We start from the raw sequence: 22,396 nt of genomic DNA, 5'->3' as shown, positions 1-22,396 counted from the left end.
TAGTAACTTAGCCGCATTCCTATTTTTTTTATTCATTATTAAACCTACTCCTGCATTACCCCCTTTTGATTTTGTATTTATAGCCCTGTATTCACCTGACCAAAAGTATTGTTCGTCCTGCCACCGAACGTCGCTAATTCCTACCATATCTAACTTTAACCTATCCATTTCCCTTTTTAAATTTTCTAACCTACCTGCCCGATTAAGGGATCTGACATTCCACTCTCCGATCCGTAGAACGCCAGTTTTCTTTCTCCTGATAACGACGTCTTCCTGAGTATTCCCCGCCTGGAGATCCGAATGGGGGACTATTTTACCTCCGGAATATTTTACCCAAGGGGACGCCATCATCACTGAATCATACAGTAAAGCTGCATGCCCTCGGGAAAAATTACAGCTGTAGTTTCCCCTTGCTTTCAACCGTTCGCAGTACCAGAACAGCAAGGCCGTTTTGGTTAGTGTTAAAAGGCCAGATCAGTCAATCATCCAGAATGGTGCCCCTGCAACTACTGAAAAGGCTGCTGCCCCTCTTCAGGAACCACACGTTTGTCTGGCCTCTTAACAGATACCCCTCTGTTGCTGTTGCACCTACGGTACGGCTATATGTATCGTTGAGGCACGCAAACCTCCCCACCAACGGCAAGGTCCATGGTTCATGGGGGGGGGGGGGGTACTGCAACGTGTACGCATTTTATTTCACAATTTAGCGGGTATGATGCTCACTTTCTTGTTGAGCACTTGGCTGATTTCGGCTCGGAGAAAAATCGGGTTAGTGTTAAGGCTGAGAGTATTGACAAATATATTTCAGTGTCCAAACGAATGATGAAGAGAATTACGCTCCACTTGCTTCACTCGCTACGTTTTATGCAGGCACTACTCCAGAAAGTTGTTGACATTCTTCCTCAGAAGGATATCCACAACACTTGAGCTGCATTTCGCAGCGAGGAAAATTCCTAACTCTTCACTATAAAGGCAGTTTTTCCGTATGAGTATCTGGATAGTATGGCAGAGCACAACGAAACCAGGCTACCAGACATAACTGCTTTCTCAAGCAACCTTACAGACAATGCCGTAATGCATGCAGAGTATGAGCAGGAATTCGACATCTCCACTTTAGGAGAGTACCTACAGCTTTGCATGGACGCAGACGTGTGCCTGCTTGTGGTCGTTTTCGAGAAATTCCGGATTCCATACATGAGCACACATTCCATGGATCTCTCCTTTTATTACACAGCACCTGAGTTGACTTGGGATGCTATAGCCGGGCGAAGTGGCCGTGCGGTTAAAGGCGCTGCAGTCTGGAACCGCAAGACCGCTACGGTCGCAGGTTCGCATCCTGCCTCGGGCATGGATGTTTGTGATGTCCTTAGGTTAGTTAGGTTTAACTAGTTCTAAGTTCTAGGGGACTAATTACCTCAGCAGTTGAGTCCCATAGTGCTCAGAGCCATTTGAACCATTTTTTTGGGATGCTACAATCACGAAAACAAAGAGCACCATCGAACTATTGACCAATGCTGACAAGTTTATTTTCTTTGAGTGACGAATCCATGGGGGACTTTGTCAGTGTGTCTATAGTCACACCAAGGCAAATAACCCAAGTGTTGGCGAGAGTTTTAGTGCATCTGTGATTAGAGTTAACTTCATCTACTTGGATGTCAATAAGCTATACAGGTACGGCATACAAAAATCACTGCTGATTGGCGACTTTCGATTGGTGGCAAAAAAAAAGTTTCAAATGGCTCTGAGCACTATGGGACTTAACATCTGTGGTCATCAGTGAACTTAGAACTACTTAAACGTAACTAACCAAAGGACATCACACACATCCGTGCCCGAGGCTGGATTCGAACCTGCGACCGTAGCGGTCACGCGGTTCCAGACTGAAGCGCCTAGAACCGCACGGCCACACCGGCCGGCGGGTACCCAAACAAGATAACAAGAGATCAGGTGGAAAATCGAGGGTGTGAATGATAGTTTTGATGTAGGGTATGTCTTGAAGGCAGAACTCACATATCATATTAGTTTGCATGATGCTTACGGCGATTTGCCAATGCGTACAGAGCAATTAGTTCCATGAAGAGGTTCCACACCAAAACTAACAACAAAGCCGAGGGATAAGGCGAGATATGCTATTCACTATCGTAATCTCCAGAAGTATCTGACATTGGGGTTTGGGGCTGGCTAGAATCATGCGAGTATGACACTGAGGGCTTCTTCAACATGCGACTTTCTGAAAGATTTTTTAAAACAAATGAATAATTCAATTTTGGTAACACAATGGAGCATTTGAAGGAACATCATGACATTTTTATTAAAACCAAATGGGGTTGGCGTTATGGCGTAAGAAAATGAAATGCACGACCAAATTTTAAATGGGTCACCATATTCAATGAGAACTTCGCTGGGTTGGAGATGGCGAAGGTTGCAGTAGAGTTTACAAACCTGTTAATGTGGGGCTATGCATAGCAGGCTCATCCAAACTCCACATATACCAATCCCATCATGAGTTTGCAAGAACTCATATCGCTGATCGTAAATCACTTTTTATGGCCATTGGATGAAGGACTGCAATCCATAAGAAGTAATGGGGTGTCATGGTGAAAATTCGACACATCTCCATACATAGCCGAAAATCCTTAATGTACTGTTCCACCGAACAAGAAGGTTATCAGGCTAATAAATGGTTAGGCAAATTGGTTACCGATTGTGGAGTTTGTAGATCTGCGAGGAAAAAAGTATGTATATCGCACATTGGAAGGTGCCACCCAGAGGCTATTGTGCATTGTATGGCATCGAGAGTCCTGTCTGTCGAAAACTATTTGCGGTGTCTGTACAGCGGTGTTCGTGGTGCTACACCACAGTCACACCATATTGAGCAGCAAACTAGTATTTGCTCCAGAGGACACAAGGTGTACACTATGCTGCAGCCTAAAGCTGGCCTGTCTTCTCATGACTATAAAAGGGTCATCTGTGGTGACAAGATCTAAACTCTCCTGTACTTACGCTATTCACTTGTTGATAGGGAGTTGGTCGTGGAGTCTGATTGAATGAGAGGGAGAGTATAAGACAGAGTGTGAATGGTACAGAACAGTATGACTTTTATCAAAGTGTAAAGAATTGTGTGTGTGTGTGTGTGTGTGTGTGTGTGTGTGTGTGTGTGTGTGTGTGTGTGCTTTGTAAATACGAGGGTTGGAACTTAAATAGTGTCAGCTGCTTATTCACAAGTGATACAAAAGAGTTACATGTTTGCACCTGTTACTGTCCTTCAAAGTAGTCAGCAGCATTGTGTAGAACCCGTTGACAGCGGTGTGGAAGGCGCAGTACACCGTCAACAGAGCCTGTTATGTTGATGGTGTAAATGGAGTGGTCTACTGCCTATGGAATCTCTGGAACAGTTCTGAAGCGAATGCCACGAAGGGGTTCCTCCATCTTCGGAATCAAATCAAAGTCAGAAGGACTTAAGTTCGGGTAGTATGGAGGATGGTACAGTATTTCCCAGTCGCATCGACTGAACGGAGCAGCCACAGCTTGCGCTGTATGCGCCTGCGCATTGTCGTTGAAAATGAGGGGTGGGGTAAGCGGAAAGTGTCGCCGCTTCTTTTCATAGCTGGTCGCAGGTGATGCTCCAAATACTAACAGTAATACGACTTTTTTTGCCTGTTGGTATTCTGGGTACTATGGGTTAATTTATCGATTATCATTTTTTATTTGTAGTTAATTGTTGCTGTATGAGTTCACATACTGTCAGTTTTTTATAGTGAGTGGAGCTGTGGACACTAATAAATGGAGTGCCACGTGAGAAGTAGGAACATTCAGACACAGTCTGCAGGTTCAGTTTATTAGAGCGGTGATAGCAACGGAGCAGCCAGAAATATTTGCGCCCTATGCAGGGATAATGCTATTGGACAGAACGGCAGAAAAGCTGTTTTCTCCTTTTAAGTAGGATTGTTTTGACCATGATGACATCCTGCGTACAGGACGACCTTCGCAGTTTGATGAAGATCGTTTGAATGCATTAATCCACAAATATCCACGTCATTGCACTCGAGAATTTGCAAATGTGATGAACTGGGACATTCCGCTACCGTGCGACATCTGCATGCAATGGGGAAAGTTCAGAAATCGGGTGTATGGGTACCTCACCACAGAAATCACAGGGTGACCTCATGTGCATCTCTGCCTGCTCGTCATCAGTTGGCTTGTGAACAACACCGACCATTCCTATCCTGCGTCGTCACTGGTGACGAGTAGTGGTGTCTTTATGCCAACATTCGAAAAAGAAAGGAATGATTGAGCAAATAAAGCAGAAACTCCCCGTGCAGAAACCTTCGCGCATCCACCAAAGATGATGTTTTGCAGTTGGTGGAAGAGCGTCGATGTGGTGTACTACGAATTCTTCCCCGGGGAGTAAGCATCACTGTTGGGATTTGTTGCCAATAACTGAAACGTCTTACAGACGCATTCCAAGAAAAGCGATCAGAAATACTGGGTGTAGTGCTGGTACTCCACAATAAAGCGCGCTCGTATTCTTCGAGACTTTACAGGAGTTGGCTTGGGAAGTCATTCCGCACCTATTTTATTCACCTGATGTTGCGACCCATTTTATTCACCTGATGTTGCGACCTCAGATTTCCACTTTTTCCGCTCTCTATCGAACAACCTTCAAGATACTTCTTTTCCGGGTGAAATCCTCTCCGAAGGTGGCTTGACAAGTTCTCCGTCTCAAAATCACGTAATTTCTACAGTCACGCAACCGAAAAATTATCCCAGCGTTGGCAGACTGTTGAAAATAATGAAAGAAAATATACTATAGATGACTTATGTCTCTGTTATGTGTATCCGATGCGTTTATTAAACTTATGGGAAAAAGCTACTAACTTGTGCACAAACCCAATATGACATCGTCTTACAGGATTATGGTCATGATTGTGAGTTTGCTACGTAAATTATCTTTTTGGCGTCGGAGTTTTATGATTCAGAACAAACCAACAAATGCTAATATACATCTACATCCGAAACATAGCTGCTTCACTCTTGCTGCCGTCCTTGCCTCCTTAACCCTCTGGATGTTTACTGTTTGCAGCTATACTCATATACAGTGATACCATAGGACTAATTCCGTCTCCCTCGTTGATATTTTTCAAAATCGTCTAGAATGCAAGCCATCAGATGTAATGATTAAAGCATTGTTTTCTAAAGAAGCAAATTTCAGACTGACAACCACTCTGAAGCATTTCCGTTGTCTGTTGTTTCTTTATATCATTTCTGACAGACGCCAGAATAGTTCTTTTTAAATGGACACGCTCAGTTCCTCTTCTTGCTTAGATAACCTTGACCTCCACCTGTACATGCAACGATGCTGACAAGACTTCAGGCTCTTTATTCCGTCTCTCCTTCGTAGACTATTTAAAATTTGATGATGCAGAACTAGACGAAGGAATCCAACATTAGTACTGTGTGAAATGAGAGTATGCAACGGTCTGGGGTTTATTGCTGTTTTATTTGTCTGCCTTTTTATGTTGTGTCATGCCTACGGGTTAGGCTGAAATCGGAATTTCTAACTTGAATTGACGTACTTTAATCAGAGTATCTACGAAATATTTGCTGCTTGAAGTTAATTGTCTTGTTAAAATAAACTACCGTGGAAAAAAACAAGCTCACTGCAGATGTCCTAGCAATGCTAAGTTTTACTGTTCTTACCACGTTAAAACTGCTTAAATTGAAGTTTTATTGTCAGTAGGAAAATCGCTTATTTAGAAAACAATAACCATTGCACCTAATGGCTTAGTCGGATTGTATTCTAGACGAATTAGAAAAATATCGACGAGGGAGAGGGAATTAGAGTCCTACCATATATTAAGACACCTTCAACTAATACGACGCACTAAATTTCAATGCGGTCACCTTCAAACACAAGTAGAAACTAATGGTTTCTTTGAGCGACATGTTTTAAGTTAGCTAACCGTGTCCTGAGCAGCTGCATTTGTTACTTCAAAGGCAATCGTGATTCCAAAGAACCTAACTATAGGGCACCTTAACACTGTCAATTTCATCGATTACCTGTGTAATCCTTACCTGCATTCCTCTCCTCTCAGAGTTGTAGTGCCAGTACTTACAGGTGAGATAGCAACCAGTAAAGCTCACCTTCAGAAATTCCACCTAAAAAAATTATTATCTTGGAATCTATCGCCAGTTCCAATTGAAGAATTATTTGTTTTCTGTGTTTACCAGTTGATTATTAATGTTTTTATTCAAGAACCGTAGCTACTTTGGTAAAGAATAAGATGGCAAAACAAGCAATGACTCCATATTTTTATACCACTACTAGATATCTTTTCGTATAACCAAGCTTAGCTAAATTTCTATTTATTACTGAAATAATTATTTCAAAGTTTCTACATCAATCGGTGGGGAAGTAGCAATGGATGGGAGCATTACTTTTACTATGACATTCAAGGCAATACTACTAGACTATCTGTCTTTCTTTTCACTACAGGTGTACTAGCAAAACTACGTTTTACTGTCCTTACCACATTAAAACTGCATAAATGTAAGTTTTATTGCGACATGAACACGTAGTTCAGGACATTGCGAATGCCCCTCAAAAATAATTAACAGAATACTCTCAATAGGTAAACATGAAAAAGAACCAGGTGGAAATTTCAGTTTTCTGCAGTTACAAATACAATTTTCTAATAGTTACGAATAAATATTATTTTTCAGAAAGATGAAGCAAACAGAAAGAAGTATGAACTTTACAAAAATAAAAATAACGGTCAATTATCTTCATTTAACACAGTTGAAAATTATTTACATATTCATCTCAACCGTTTGCAGCGTCCTTAAATCATCTAAAGTGCAGAGTACTGGAGATTAACACGACTGTTCTGTGATTTACTCTGTTCTGAACTTGGCTTTCCACCAGCAGACCAAAGAGCGATCTTCGGGAAGTCCTGCTTATCCCAGCGTTCATTCCTCCTAGACAGTTTCATATTCGTGGTTCTGAGATGTTTGTAGTCGGGTTTACTTTGCTCCAAAAGAAGCTGACTGACTTCCACGATGGCTAAAGGCAACTGGCTCTGTTCTCTCGATGTGTACCAAGGCATGAGGTGCTAAAAACATTAGTCGCTACTTACCTCTAGTTTGTGGCAGAAGAGAACTTCCAAATATTTATGGTATTTTTCCCTCAGGGGAAGATCAGCTTGCACAGAATTGCAAAAAAAAAAAAAAAAAAAAAAATACATTGTTAAGATATAGTTAATAACAACTTGCAAAATGTTTCGATTGAAGTATAGAAAGGGAAGGACCAGCTTGTCCAGAATTTCAGAAGCTACACAGTTAAGACACAATGTCATAACAACTTCCACTATCTTCGTTCTGGATTGCAGAAACAAACCCGTCAGTTAAAGTAATACAGCTAGTAACGCATGTAATACACAATCACATTAAAAATATCTACATAATACAGCATTAAACATAAAGGGATAATTCCTAATATACGCGAGAATGGTGTTTTCTGTAACAAGCGTTGCTAAAGTTTTCCACGATATTCATCGGTAGTATTTGTACCTGATTTCTAGATCAACTGTGAAGACATTTAATAAAATAAATAGGCAGTAATATAACAAATTACTTTATTGAACTCATGTCGAATTTATGTAATCTTTTCTCATGAGTTTTTCTACCAAGTTTAATGTACAGGGCGACATTTTTTTATTTGTCGACAGTTGGCAACTAATGTATGCGTAACGTTGTAGTCTTTGAATTTTATTACTCACCGGTAAGAATGTCGGACTATAAAACTTCCTTGCCTCGAAATGTACCACTATTAAAGTGTCGCATTTCAATTGAGATCTCGCTTTAAGATTTCACTGCAAGATTTGACACGGTACTCATGAATAGCGTATCGGTACCTGTGATTTGTTTATTTTTCTGAAGAGCCGTTAGTGAGCTAACTTAGCTTTTATAGCCGCCATTTGAAAGGAAATTGCATCCAATATAGCTGTTAAAGGTATACTACGAAATGACCAGTCTCATTTGTAGCTAGTCTGTTGAGTAACAAGTGTGGAAGAAGAATTTTCTTACCGACCTTCTTATCCAGCACAGATTCACGTTCTAGTGAAATCTTCAGTGCGAAATACCTATAACCCACTTCCCACCCCTCGTTTGTGTGCACCAATCTTACTTGACAAACAATACAGCTATAAATTTGTAGGAAAGAATTAGAATAAACCAGGGTAACACATTAGAAACATCCGCTTAACTTGCACTTTTTGAACAAACACGTGCGTATCACTGTTTTCAAATTGTAACTGTTCGTCCTCAAAATTAATGTCTGTACATCCCATTCATAAAATTTATGCCCACTGGGATACAATCTTCACCCATTACAGTGCCTTGCTTATATTTCAATATGTTATCTTCCTAAGTTTCCTAACTTATAACATTTTCTTCACTGCATCATTGATGTAGACCTGTTACGAGATTTGATGACACTAAATATCGTTTAGAATTCTTCGCAGAGCTAATAGTTCAGCCTCCTAGCCCTAGACGGGTCAATCGGTCACGGCCAACTGCCATGTCGTCCTCTGCCATTGTCGTCAACGGTTGCTGTATGGAGGGGCATGTGGGCAGCACAACGCTCTCCCTGCCCTTATCGCGTTCCTTGACCCTGGAATCGCTGTAATCGGTCGAGTAGCTCCTGAGTTGACCCCACGGGGCTCGGGACACCGTCAAAGTCCTCCTACCAAGGAAAAATGCCTGGCAGTACCGGGAATTGAAGCAGGGTCCCTCGCATGGCACTGGGCCTCGCTGACTACTCAGCTACGGAGGGAGACTACACCCTGATAATGGGACTGATTATTTTTTCTCAGAGAGACAATGTTTGCTCTGACGAAAATATCTCTCTTCATATCGAATCTGTTGTTTCTCTCAAAACTGTTTCACTAAAACTACCATTGATGGTTGGACTCAAACCTCGATTTGTGCGCGTATGAGGGTAACCTTATTAGACTGCAAAAGTTTGTGAATTAATTGTATGGCACACGAATCATCTTAATTCTGTATTACTCTGTCTCACCGCCCCAGTATGCAGTATTTGTCTAAGGGTTGTCCAGCAGTCTTATGGTGGTGTCATTTGTCAAGTAAAATTGGAACTTGACCCACCTAAGTGTATACCTCGGGTTTGTATGGAGCAGCAAAAACTTGTGCTTCTCTTAATCAGTGCATTCTTATCAACGTTTTGTAGCTTCCAAATCAGTAACGTTAGAAGCACCGCGATAAATAAAGCTAGACGACAAGAAAAAATCGTCTTTCGTCATTGCAAAACTGATTACTACCTTATTCGCGTCCACTGCAAGCTTATACTCCGTCTCGAAGAAACAGTCATTCTCCATGATTGAAGGGTTGCTTTACATTCACATAAATTTTAGTTATTACAAACTTTTTATGATTCTGGAATGTTCCACTTTGTGTTTGGTACATGCTGTAAGCTTTATGCTCTTTTATAATCATACTTGAACAGTATCAGAAGTTATTAACGGCTATCACAGCGTCGAATAGTGTATGGCGTCTTGAAATTAGCACTTCATTTGAAATAAAGTGGTGAACAGAGAAGAAATATGAAAGAAAGGGCTGCAGATTTTATTTTACTTCTCCTGAGTATGTCCTAGAATTCGTTCTCTTCACATTTTCTGCAATTTAGTATCCGTTTCCTCCACTTGTTAACCTTTACCTCTCATGTTACATTTGATATGGGCTGACGCTCTCTTTCATTGTTTTTCGCTCTCGTTCGGGGTACAGGCGCGTAATCGTCGCAGATTTTTACTACGAAGACATTACGAATGTCATAGAACATTTAGTGCAGAATGTGTATCCTGGACTGCCAACGAGGGTAGGTAACTATCACGGAATGCATGTCCCGAGTGCTACGCCCTGCTTTCTATTTCGCATTCTGTTTCTTATTGGTTTTTCTCTTATGTGTGTGGAAGTATAAATACCTCTGAACGGAATCCGCGATAATAATCGCATTCCAAGCAACAGTTCCAGCGTAGCACCGACTAATCTTCTGTTCCAGATGTTTAATCACGATCCGCGTTAATGAGCATAGTATATCTAGTTTTTTTCCCACGCCAACATTTCTCTCTTTCCTTTGTTTTCTAAGTGTCTCGGAAAAGCACACGATTTCTGTGCTCAGGTTTCTCTGGTTACATTTTATCTTCTACAACTCTGGGAGCGTTCTGAAAGCAATGCTTTCGAGACACTTTTGATGTCCACGTATTACACTATTGTATCGGATGTGCTTCTCTCTGGTCTCGAGTATTTTTTCGGGTATACATGTAAGGACTACTGTAGACGTCGACCTTAGAAGTCAACGTTCTACGATAAAACTTAAATCTTACTCTAACATCCTCTTCTTAGCTTCCTGTCTTGAATTTCGCGTCTTTTCATCAGTAGACATTGAACCATATTAACGTAAGTTGGATTGCATACCATTTGTTAGTGCCTAATGCACAGGGTGACCAAAACTTAAGACTTTAGCTTGAAGTCGCCTGTTTTCATCCCAATTTGCAATTTCTACTTGACAAATGCGTGTTCTTTTCTGGAATACGCAAAGTCAGCTTAACTCCAATTTTTACCAAAATAAGGTTGATTTGAGGTATATTATAAAACAGACAATTAAACAGAACTTCTCCAAGTACGGCTGCGGTCTGAAGCCAGCGAATGGTTTTTTGCTTTCTGTGTTGAACTGTTGAATCTGAGGTTGTGCAGTCACAGGTGTTAAGTGCACATTTCCATTCTCACACATTGATATAACTATGAATCATAGTTACCACGTATACTGTATCTGAAATTTTAATGTCGAGCAGAGTAACACTGTGGCGACTGAAGAGTCTGCCGATTACCGTCTTGAGCGTTCAATACATGTCTGGTCGGCACTGGTGTGATCATGCACGTTGTGTTCAGTAGGGCAAAAACATTGATTAGGACATCTGAAAAGGGAAGAGGAGAAGTGCTGCAATTGTAGATACTGTAATGAACATCTCAAACAAATCGGGTCAATATAGGTATAAGAAAGAAACCGGGAGAAACAGACGAAACACTTCAGTTGATCAACGATGGTACAAACAGAAAAAAAATTTAGGGAAATGATGGAGTATAGCAATAAGTCACTTAGAAACGAAATCAGCAGGAAAGCTAAAGAGAAATGCCTGCACGAAAAATTTGCTGAAAACGTAACGATAATGCTCCATCGAAACACAAATTCAGCATACACAAATTGTGAGTCGGCTGTTTAGATTTTTATGTTGGTAACGCCACGTAGCGCTCTGTATGAAAATCACTGACTGTACTGTGTGCAGTCTGTGGCTGGCTAAACTCGCAGCTGGAATATTCGCTTGTGTAGTGTTGGACAGTTCGATGTGAACACCGCGTAGCGTTGCGCAGTCGGAGGCGAGCCGCCAGCAGTGGTGGATGTGGGAAGAGAGAGAGAGAGAGATGCCAAAGTTTTGAGGGGACTATCTGGAGGTGTGTCCGTCAGAAAAAGGAAATTTTTTAACTGCATGTCACAAAACTATATACATATAGATATGAATTTTTAATGCTATTAAGGTAAATACATTGTTTGTTCTCTATCGAAATCTTTCATTTGCTAACTATGCCTATCAGTAGTTAGTGCCTTCAGTACTTATAATCTTTTATTTAGCTGACAGTATTGGCGCTCGCTGTATTGCAGTAGTTCAAGTAATGAAGATTTTTGTGAGGTAAGTGATTCATGAAAGGTATAGGTTATTGTTAGTCAGGGCCATTCTTTTGTAGGGATTATTGAAAGTCAGATTGTGTTGCGCTAAAAGAAATATTGTGTGTCAGTTTAGTGATGATCAGAATAAGTAAAGAGAGAAATGTCTGAGTACGTTCAGTTTTACTCAGCTGTCTTTGTATCAAATAACGTAGAAGTTTACCACCACAGTAATTCATAATTTTTCTAAGCGTACGTTTCAAAATCTCAAAATAACTCTCAGAGAAATTCAAAGCAAAGGCATCAATATAGAGAGTGCAAAGGGAGTCTTACTGTTAATCCCTGATTATTATCCCGGCTCAAATATTTACTCTTATTTTTTTGTTCTTAACGTCTGATACTGAAAACATACCGGTATTACGGGAGTTTCAGCGTCTGTTCTCGTTCTTCCCCTTTTAAGTCACAGATGTGTGTATTTTTCGTCGGCGTTTACGCTCTCCAGTCGACTCAAATAAAAGACGACGAAGGTATTTTCTACTCCAGGACTTTTAGTTTTTCTGACTTTCATGCTTGGTTTTACTTACTTCCACTTTCTTCAGATTTCCACTGAATGTTTATCGTAATATCGTAGATGTAGCTTTGTCTGCCGCATCAGATTACATTGTTTGTAATAATCGTTTGTACACTGACAGTGGGTCACACATAACCGAAATGAATTATTCATTCCTGTGTGAAGCATCTCTATTTTTCGAACCTTCCCTCTTTCCTTGCATGTCACATAAGTTGCAGTAATCTCTGTGTCAAACAATGCAGCTTCATGTTTTACTTACCACATATGAAATACTCGTTGTGTCTGGTCAGCTATACTGAAATTAACTTTAATGATTCTACGTTAATATTACCATAATTTATCTATCAAAAATATAAATACATTTAACATAGAGATATGGTATTATTATGGTGTTGTTAAGGAATCAAACAAAAATAGTAAATTGGCGTCAACAAATGTCTGATTACGTCGTCTGCAACATCTGCTTTCTGTAACAGTTCACAGCAACGATTGTATGTAAGGCGCAGCGCTCGAATATTGCAGACATTCGATGCATCTCTCACTATGAACTAGATACAGAAACATGTAATTCAATTTTGTGATTTAACGATATCACTGTAACCAAAGAGAAGAAAAAACTGCCGCCGTTAACAGCCATTTGCTGTATTTGTGTCCCCATTATGTTTTGCGCTGTTGTTAATTGGTTGTTTTGTCGCAGCACGTGTTTTGGAACATTATAACGCACAGAAAAATCGTATACTGCTCCTTCAGAATGGTCTGCGAGTACCACAGTGCAAATGAAGTACGGCAGGAACTGCTAATGTATGAGTTTAACGTCTTTCATATCAAGATTTTTACTAAGACTTGTCAGCAAAATACCTTTATCAATTAGGCCAACAGGACCTTGACACATTACGGAAAATTTGTTCAATAACTGATAATCGATCAACAATGTTATCCGATATTTCAGTGAGATCAAATAACAATAGTGTTAATTGAAATACACTCCTGGAAATTGAAATAAGAATACCGTGAATTCATTGTCCCAGGAAGGGGAAACTTTATTGACACATTCCTGGGGTCAGATACATCACATGATCACACTGACAGAACCACAGGCACATAGACACAGGCAACAGAGCATGCACAATGTCGGCACTAGTACAGTGTATATCCACCTTTCGCAGCAATGCAGGCTGCTATTCTCCCATGGAGACGATCGTAGAGATGCTGGATGTAGTCCTGTGGAACGGCTTGCCATGCCATTTCCACCTGGCGCCTCAGTTGGACCAGCGTTCGTGCTGGACGTGCAGACCGCGTGAGACGACGCTTCATCCAGTCCCAAACATGCTCAATGGGGGACAGATCCGGAGATCTTGCTGGCCAGGGTAGTTGACTTACACCTTCTAGAGCACGTTGGGTGGCACGGGATACATGCGGACGTGCATTGTCCTGTTGGAACAGCAAGTTCCCTTGCTGGTCTAGGAATGGTAGAACGATGGGTTCGATGACGGTTTGGATGTACCGTGCACTATTCAGTGTCCCCTCGACGATCACCAGTGGTGTACGGCCAGTGTAGGAGATCGCTCCCCACACCATGATGCCGGGTGTTGACTCTGTGTGCCTCGGTCGTATGCAGTCCTGATTGTGGCGCTCACCTGCACGGCGCCAAACACGCATACGACCATCATTGGCACCAAGGCAGAAGCGACTGTCATCGCTGAAGACGACACGTCTCCATTCGTCCCTCCATTCACGCCTGTCGCGACACCACTGGAGGCGGGCAGCACGATGTTGGGGCGTGAGCGGAAGACGGCCTAACGGTGTGCGGGACCGTAGCCCAGCTTCATGGAGACGGTTGCGAATGGTCCTCGCCGATACCCCAGGAGCAACAGTGTCCCTAATTTGCTGGGAAGTGGCGGTGCGATCCCCTACGGCACTGCGTAGGATCCTACGGTCTTGGCGTGCATCCGTGCGTCGCTGCGGTCCGGTCCCAGGTCGACGGGCACGTGCACCTTCCGCCGACCACTGGCGACAACATCGATGTACTGTGGAGCCCTCACACCCCACGTGTTGAGCAATTCGGCGGTACGTCCACCCGGCCTCCCGCATGCCCACTATACGCCCTCGCTCAAAGTCCGTCAACTGCACATACGGTTCACGCCCCCGCTGTGGCGGCATGCTACCAGTGTTAAAGACTGCGGTGGAGCTCCGTATGCCACGGCAAACTGGCTGACACTGACGGCGGCGGTGCACAAATGCTGCGCAGCTAGCGCCATTCGACGGCCAACACCGCGGTTCCTGGTGTGTCCGCTGTGCCGTGCGTGTGATCATTGCTTGTACAGCCCTCTCGCAGTGTCCGGAGCAAGTATGGTGGGTCTGACACACCGGTGTCAATGTGTTCTTTTTTCCATTTCCAGGAGTGTACTTGCTCTTAACTCTCCATAAGTCGTTCATGGGGACATGAAGTAGGATAATTTAACTTTAGAACGAATGTTATTCCCTTTCCAGAAATTTACAAATCTTGTATGTCACCTGTTACTATTGTTGAAGTATTTGTTGTAGCAAATTTTAATAAAATAAGCAAGATAATGTTTCACCAATTGAAGTTACATAACGGTATCTTCAAAGGTTCGAAGAAAACAGTCTTCAAATAGGTGGGCCACAACCATCTTTAGATTGTGTTTGATTAAAATATAACAAATAATTCTGGATTTCCCCAGAAGGGGATCATTTAAAGGAAAGAAAACAACTAAGGCTGCTGGATATGAAACTCCCACGCGTCGGGCAATGTCGTCTGGACGAACGGACCCGAAGTTACTGAGGGCAGGCCCCATACGCTGCTTACCACACTCCTCCTTTTCTAAATAACCAGCGGGAACAAACATACAGTGATAGCATTATGAACAGAGAAATAATTTTGAGTAAATCTAGTAAAACTTAAATAATCAGATTACACGCTGACAGTATAGACGAAATGTTTGTGAAAATTCACCGAAAGATAAGGAGGCAACTGGCCAAAGCAGCAACCCCCGCCGGCCATTGTGGCCGTGCGGTTCTAGGCGCTTCAGTCTGGAACCGCGCGACCGCTACGGTCGCAGGTTCGAATCCTGCCTCGGGCATGGATGTGTGTGATGTTCTTAGGTTAGTTAGGTTTAAGTAGTTCTAAGTTCTAGGGGACTGATGACCATAGCTGTTAAGTCCCATAGTGCTCAGAGCCATTTGAACCATTTTTTGAACCAACAACCCCCACTTTCACCTGACAGTAAAGAAGAGATTTAGGTTCAAATCACGCCACAAGGCGGAACGGGATGGAAAGCGTTGTGGGTTGGCAAGAAAGCCAATCCGGTATACTAGAGGAAGCCGAAAGGCACGCGTCTTAGCACACGCAGGCTGGCGTGAGGTATATTTTACAGCATCAATAGTAACTGGTAATGGCGCCTTGCTAGGTCGTAGCAAATGACGTAGCTGAAGGCTATGCTAACTATCGTCTCGCAAAGGAGAGCGTAATTTGTCAGTGAACCATCGCTAACAAAGTCGGCTGTACAACTGGGGCGAGTGCTAGGAAGTCTCTCTCTAGACCTGCCGTGTGGCGGCGCTCGGTCTGCAATCACTGATAGTGGCGACACGCGGGTCCGACGTATACTAATGGACCGCGGCCGATTTAAAGGCTACCACCTAGCAAGTGTGGTGTCTGGCGGTGACACCACAGTTGGATTTGTTAGTATGGGTATCATGCATCATTACCGTGACACCACAGAAAGCATAGGTGGAAGGAAGACGCGAAGACGCGAATGATTGCCCGATGAACCTCACCTACGTTAACACAATATTGGCTTTTAAGCATAACACAAAAAAGCAGCAAGATTTGCCCCAGTGAGACGCATAGGCTTGCAGCTTCCAAATAACTAAAAAAGGCGACTTGGCGATTTAGTACGCAGTACTAGGCAAGATAAATGTTACAATCTTACAATGAGCACAAAGAAATCTACAAAACCCTAATAATTTAAAACACATAGTAAAATTAGAATTCTACGACAGTTACCAAATGTAGGCTATTCTTTTTTAATATGAGTGTCAAGTTCCTCAAATGATCAAACGTGTGTAAATTCCTAAGGGACCGAACTGCTTAGCTCATCGGTCCCTAGACTTACACACTACTTAAACTAACTTACGCTAAGAACAACACACACACCCGTGCCCGAGGCAGGACTCGAACATCCGCCGGAAGAGGACGCACAATCTGAACATGGCGCCTCAAACCGCGTGGCCACATCGCGTGGCTACGCCCCTCAGATCTTCTGGCCAGACACAGGAACACTGAACCATAACAACTGGAGGCTGAACCGAGTCCAGTATAGAAGCAGCAGGACACAAATACACACAGGAAGCGAACCAGTCACAATTATCGCGCTTACAGCGGGGAGGAAGATTCTGCCTTCACGAATGCCGCGTGGTTTCGGCACCGAAGCAACGAACTAAAAGTGGCTCACCGGGCATACAAAGCCGCTGAGGGATGGAACACAGTGGATAAATTTGGAGCCGCCAAAGATGTGTGGATGACGACGACTCACTGCTCGTCTCCAGCGCAGGTCGAACCAAAGGAATAACGAGTCCACTCTTCCTCCCGGTACACGTCCCTAGTGTGAGGTAGATGCTCAGCCAGATCGGCTTGTAAGTCACAAGGGTGGTGGAGTGAACAGCCAGACCGTGACCTGACCCCGCTGACCTGAGCTGTCCTTGCTGCTTCAGTGACTGCCTCTACACAGAAAACGGTGTCAGCGGCACTCGCTGCAAACCTGCCACGCCCCCCTTCATGCCAAAGATCCTGTTCCAGCAGACGTGGCGCGAACTATCGATCGCTAGACGGTTCGGTACCTTGTTTCAAACAAGCAGAAACTCTAATTATGATTTTGTGGCTTTCGCCGATGGCGCGTGACATTGGTATGATACTTTATTTGTTCTCTGAAAAGCAACACCTGGTGCGTCCTATTCTGATCGTTCCTCCACACTGATGGAATGTTCTGTACAACTGAAAAATAATAAAAAGTGTGACATGGTACGTAGTTGTGTGTAACTGCTTTTGTTTGCTCATTCCGCAATATGTGTTTCCTGAAACTGTGGTATTATGATAGTGAGGATGTAACTGTTAATATGTTATCATTTTATAGAAGTAAATTATCTCGTATGGGCAATGTTAATAATGAACAGATGTCTTCACAAAAGGATAACAGTTACCGTGGGTGTGCCACGGGAAACAATACTGGCATGACTTTCATTCTTATAATATTCAAATTACGTGTAAGCCCATATTCAGGAACTATACGCAGCGGGTTTTTCAGTCATGTTTGATTATTATAGTCAAAAGAAGTGAAAATTATTTACAAATATAAAAGAAAGATGGAATTTTATGGAAAATCATTAACTGGTTCTTTGCTAAAAAATTGTGAAACTCACGTAAAGCATAGTTCTTTTTATACTCTACAACACAGTACGCCTTAACAAAAGTAGGCAAGACAAAATGGATAAATTAATCGAATCTTCTTGTTTTGGGACGCATAAGTTGATAATAACTTCAGTCATTCATAAATTCGTGATCTTCAGACTCTCATAGACCCTATGTTTTATCGAGTGAGGTGGCACAGTGGTTAGCGTACTGGATTCACATTTGGAACAACGATTGTTCGAACACTTGCAACCTCACACATAAATATTTTGTGTCTATTAGCTTTCTGTATGTGACACGAAGTGTCTAACACCACAATTTAACACACGTCAGTTTCTCTCATGGGTATTATTTAATGTGGCAAAACATGAGTACTAAATTTGAGGTGGTCGACTAACCAGCCTGATTAATACTTTCAACAACACATATCTCTACTTATAACACACACACACACACATACACACACACACACACACACAGACTCATCTGAACAGGGTGTTGCAAGGCATTCCAAATGTGCTCAAGCGGAAATGTTTAAACTCAGAAGAGTGTTCCTGGAGCCACTCTGTAGCAATTCTTGACGTCTGGGGTGTCGTATTGTTCTGCTGTAATTGCCGAAGTCCGTCGGAATGGACGATGGACATGAATGGCTGCTGCAGGTGAGCAGACAGGATGCTTACATTTTTGATTTCTGTTGCATGCTGCCAGGCACGACATGTGCGTCCTTGACATGTTGTTGAAAACAAAATACTCCTGCATGACCTCTAAACGATTTTTGCAACATAATACCTGTGACGGTGGTGGATGTAGTTACTTAAAGTTTCTGCACAGTTCTCTGGAAAACACATCACCTTCATTCCTCCCTGTCTGATGATTTGCCTCCAGACAATGCAACTTTACAAATTTTGTAATACTTTTACTTTTCCTCACACTCCTTACATCCATAATTAACTTTAGTAAATACCAATATCTGTTCTCCATTCTGCGAACGCCTTAAATCTTTCTATGTTGACTTCATATCTTTTTCTACTCTTACTCCCTTCATGTGCAACATTTGAAACTCCCTTTCCTTTCATTTCCTCCCCATAGTCATCCCGTTTTGATAGAAAATATGTCAATGCATCATGTATCTATTTACCTGAGCCTTTAACATACCAAATATAATAATTAATTTGAGGAAGGAATATGGGCGAACGTATAAGCGTGACATTCAGCAAATTAGACTATTACTGATAAAATAATGTCTTATGTTCACTGAAAACAATTAGCTCCTCACCCCCCAAATGTATTCTAAATTTCTGATATTCAAATATTAGGAGTAACAGTTCTTTCTCAGAAATATCGTACATAAACTTACACTGATGAGCCAAACCGTGTCACCACTGTCCACCGCGCGGCTGCGTACCACCTGGTGGTGTTTGGGGCCCCTGACGCAGTAAGGAGAGAATTTAAACGCAAGAGAGACGGATGGATAGTAATTACAGTGAAGATATAGACCGCAAATGCGCAGATTCACTGGTATAAATACGCAAATTCACTGGTATAAGCGGTTTTGACAAAGAGTACGTTGTTGTCGCGCTGCGGCTGAAAACCAGAATCTCTGAAACGGTGATGTTGGTAACATGTTGGCGTACTACTGTCTTGAGCACCAATGAAGGATGGTGCAGTAACGAGAAGGCTATATGGTATTGGACGGCCATGTCTCATCACAAAGGTCTGAGGATCCCGTACTGTTTCATTCAGAATGGGCACCGATCTGTGGCACATGACAATGCTGATGCAGGCACAAGTGTTTCAAAGCTCACCGGTCGATGGCCATTGTTAAACGTGGAGTTCCACATCACACAGACCGTAACTGTTCTTGTGTTGACACAATGACATCGGCAGTTATGACTGCAGTGGACATGCAGCGGGCACAGCATCACTGAGTTTCCGCTGTGGATCAATAGAAACATGTCGCCTGTCGAATGAATCGCATTTATTGTTACACCTGGTCGACGGTTGGGTTCTCATACGCCGCCATCCAGGTGAATGGCTACGCGAAACATGCAACGCGCCACAGATGCAGGCCGATGAGGGCAGAATTGTGATATAGGGTACAATGAGTTGGGTTTCCGTGGGATCTGAGGTGGTAGTCGAAGGCAGAAGGACACCAGTGAACTACGTGGACTTTATTGCGGACCTCCTGCATCGCTTCATGGTTGACGTCTCCCACTATGAGGATAACTGTAAATGCTGCGAAGTCAGAATGGTACTACAGTGGTTTGAGGGGCATTATAGCGAACTCACACTGATGACTTTACCAGCAAATGCGCCTGATCTGTACCCATTGATACACACATCGGACACCAGCTGTGTGGCCGTTAACCATCATCCCGTAATTTGCAGGAATTGCTTGACCTGTGTGCAGGCATCCGGTGCCACATACTTCAGGAATCCTGTCAAGGACTTCTAGAACCTATAGCAGGGAGAATATCTGTTGTACTGTGTTTGAAAAATCGAAGAAGACGCTGTTAAACACTTGGTCATGATGCTTTGGCTCGTATTTGTATGATTCGTCAACATCCCACTTGCAAACATGTTAGTTTTGCATTCACTCTCCCGATTCACTAACTTTTCTTGAAATAAAACTGAGCCTATCCCGTCATCTAAACTATCATATGCAATACACAGAATTGAAGTCGTATCTGGATAACACAGTTCACAGCTCTTGCATGAGATATCATTTGTGGTCTCAAATATCATATTCAGGTGACCAATTCCGTGTTACTTTCTGTTTCATTAACTAACTAAATACGGTGAACTGAAGCCATTTTACATTAGTACTAGCTCTAGTCTTTTCTTTGTTTCGAATAATTCCTTCACCGAACGAGGTGGCGCAGTGGTTAGACACTGGACTCGCATTCGGGAGGACGACGGTTCAATCACGCGTCCGGCCATCCTGATTAAGGTTTTCCGTGATTTCCCTAAATCACTCCAGGCAAATGCCAGGATGGTTCCTCTGAAAGGGCACGGCCGACTTCCATCCCCATCCTTCCTTACTCCGATGAGACCGATGACCACGCTGTCTGGTCTCCTTCCCCAAACAACCAACCAACCAACCAATTCCTTCAGAAGTCAACTAATTCCCTACAATGTTAAATCTGTCTAAAAAAAACTCACATTTACTGAATTCAAGAGTCATCTGCCCCTTTATCAATTACCACAGGGTGCAGCCAACCGCAGGTTGTTGCTCATGTTCGTACCAATGATGTGTGTCATTTTTATATCAGAAGAAATTATCTCTGGTTTCTAGCGGCTAACAGAAGTGTGGTAAAGGCTGCCAGACTTGCTTTCAAGACGAAAGCAGAGCGGACCATTTGCCGCATAGTCGACAGGACCGATTGTGGACCTCTGGTACTGAGCCGAGTGGAGGGTCTGAATCAGAGGCTCAGATGGTTCTGTGACCGTGTAGGCTCCGCCAAAGGTTGGTTGGGTTTCGTGTTCGACTGAATAGGTCAGGTGTCCACTATAGGCAGAAGGCGGCTACACGGGTAACAGGGGCTGTGTGGCGTGGACTGGGCGGTTTTTTAGGTTAGAGGGTCTCGGGATAACACAAGAAGTGCTTCAGTCACAAAGGGTGCAGGCCGAACACAGGAAGAACGTAGATACAGGAACCAATGGTATAACAGTTGTGAACTGTCGTAGCTGTGGTGCGAAAGTACCAGAGCTCCAAGCGCTAATAGAAAGCACTGATGCTCAAATCATTATAGGCACTGAAAGCTGTCTAAAGCCGAAGATGAGCTCAGCCGAAATTTATGCGAAGAATCTATCAGTGTTCCTAAAGGATAGACTAAACACGGTTGGCGGTGGCGTGTTTGTTGCTGTCAGAAGTAGTTTAACTTGTTGCGAAATGGGTTTAGAAAACATCGTTCCTGTGAAACACAACTAGCTCTTTATTCATATGAAGTGTTGATTGCTATTGACAAGGGATTTCAGATCGATTTCGTATTCCTGGATTTCAGGAAGGCTTCTGACATTAGCCGGCCGAAGTGGCCGTGCGGTTAAAGGCGCTGCAGTCTGGAACCGCAAGACCGCTACGGTCGCAGGTTCGAATCCTGCCTCGGGCATGGATGTTTGTGATGTCCTTAGGTTAGATAGGTTTAACTAGTTGTAAGTTCTCGGGGACTAATGACCTCAGCAGTTGAGTCCCATAGTGCTCAGAGCCATTTTTGAGCTTCTGACATTGTACCACACAAGCGGCTCGTAGTGAAATTGCGTGCTTATGGTATGTAGTCTCAGTTATGTGACTGGATTTGTGATTTCCTGTCAGAGAGGTCACAGTTCGTAGTAACTGACGGAAAGTCATCGAGTAAAACAGAAGTAATTTCTGGCGTTCCCCAAGGTAGTGTTATAGGGCCTTTGCTGTTCCTCATCTATATAAACGATTTGGGAGACAATCTGAGCAGCTGTCTTCGGTTGTTAGCAGATGAAGCTGTCGTCTATCGACTAATAAAGTCATCAGAAGATCAAAACAAACTGCAAAACGATTTAGAAAAGATATCTGAATGGTGCGAAAAGTGGCAGTTGACCCTAAATAACGAAAATTGTGAGGTCATCCACATGAGTGCTAAAAGGAATCCGTTAAACTTCGGTTACACTATAAATCAGTCTAATCTAAAAG

This window comes from Schistocerca serialis, chromosome 2 (assembly GCF_023864345.2).
Source record: "Schistocerca serialis cubense isolate TAMUIC-IGC-003099 chromosome 2, iqSchSeri2.2, whole genome shotgun sequence".
Taxonomy (NCBI): Eukaryota; Metazoa; Arthropoda; class Insecta; order Orthoptera; family Acrididae; genus Schistocerca; species Schistocerca serialis.
This window is presented reverse-complemented; position numbering follows the sequence as displayed.